Below are 1569 nucleotides of genomic sequence, written 5' to 3'. Positions count from 1 at the left end.
TTAATTCCTTTCAGTTTCCGTTACGCTCCTTACGGCGAGAGGAATTGCAAGAGATAGTCCAAAGGGTGAGGGGTGAGGGAGGGGTGGAGAGGAGGGGGAAAGGAGGAAATATGACCAGAAAAGAAAGGAAAGGTAGAGAGAAGGTGGATGGGGAGGAGAAGGGGGTTTCCACACGTGAAGTGGAGTGAGGGTGGAAGGGAGGTAGGGAGGCAAGGAAGAAAGGAGAGGGAAGGAAGTGAAGGGAAGAGGGAGAGAAAGAGGATCGAGGGAAGGTGTTGAGGAATGGAGTAGAAGGAAAAAGAAAAGGATAGGGGAAGGATGGTGAAGATGAGGAGAAGAACTGGGAGTGAAGGATGGAGGATAGGAAAGAAAGAAGAGGGAGGAGGGGAAGAGGTTGAGGAAGGGGGCCTGGAGGATATCTCATTACACCTAGTGAGGGAAATTAGGGAAGCAAGGAGTGGGGAGGAAAGAGGGGAAGAAAGGGTAGGAAAGGAGGGAAGGTGGAAGAGGCGAGGGAGGAGAATTTTTGCTTGAGGGGGGCTAAGGGAGAAAGAGAGGGAGGAGAGAGGGAAACGCACAGGAGAGAAAGGGGAGAAGGAGAGAGGAACGGCAGTGATGGGGGGTTAGGTTGACGGGGAGAAAGGAAAAGGAAGGAAGATCAAGGAGGATAGGGTTAGCAGTTAAAGGAAAGAGGGAGACCAGGGAGAGGGCACTGTATGAAAGGTAAGGAGAGAAGGAGAGAGGAACGGCAGTGATGGGGAGGGGGTGGGATAGGGTTGACGTAGGAAAAGGAAAGGAAGGAAGATCAAGGAGGAAAGGGCTGAAGGAAGAGGAAAGCGCATGACCAGGGGAGAGTTGCATGAATAGTGAAAGAGATTTGAATGGAGGAAGAGGAGAAACAAGAGGGAGAGAGAGGAATAACGGATTGAGCTGTGGAGAGAGGGAGTGGGAGAGTCCAAAGAATAATAGAGGAGGGAGAAGGAGGCGTGACATTAGGACAGAGTAGAAGACGAGGGGAATGGGTAAAGAGAGAGGGAAGAGGATGGGTTAGGAAACTGCAAGAGATAGGGAAGAAGGTAAAGAGGAAAGAAATGAAGAGGTAATGAAGGGAGGATAGGTGGGATTGATGGAGGCAGGGGAAGGAGAGGGGATGTGGGACTGGTGCTAGAGTGCCATGGTGAGGGATGAGGTGGCAAAAGGGGTTTTTGGAGGGAGGGGGGAGGAATGAGAAATGGATAGAGGTGGGGAGAGGGAGAAGTTGAAGGGGTAAGTAGAGGATAGGGGTAGGGGAAGGCGATTGAGGTTGAAAAAAGGGGAGATGTGTTATGTGAGGATTGGTGGGGAAGAAGGAAGGAGATTGGAAGTGGGGAAATAGGGGTGGGGGCTTTAAGGGGGAGCAAGGAAAGTGGGCCGATGACGATGAAGTGGGGGTGTTGGGGTGGGGGGTGAGGTGAAGGGGAGAGTGGCTTAGACAAATACTACAATCTAATGTTGCCCAAGATGTTGATTCAGGTGTGTGTGTGTGTGTGTGTGTACAGTGATGTGTGTGTGTGTGTGTGTGTGTGTGTG

This window comes from Eriocheir sinensis, chromosome 62 (assembly GCF_024679095.1).
Source record: "Eriocheir sinensis breed Jianghai 21 chromosome 62, ASM2467909v1, whole genome shotgun sequence".
NCBI lineage: Eukaryota > Metazoa > Arthropoda > Malacostraca > Decapoda > Varunidae > Eriocheir > Eriocheir sinensis.
Note: the sequence above shows the minus strand (reverse complement) of the source record.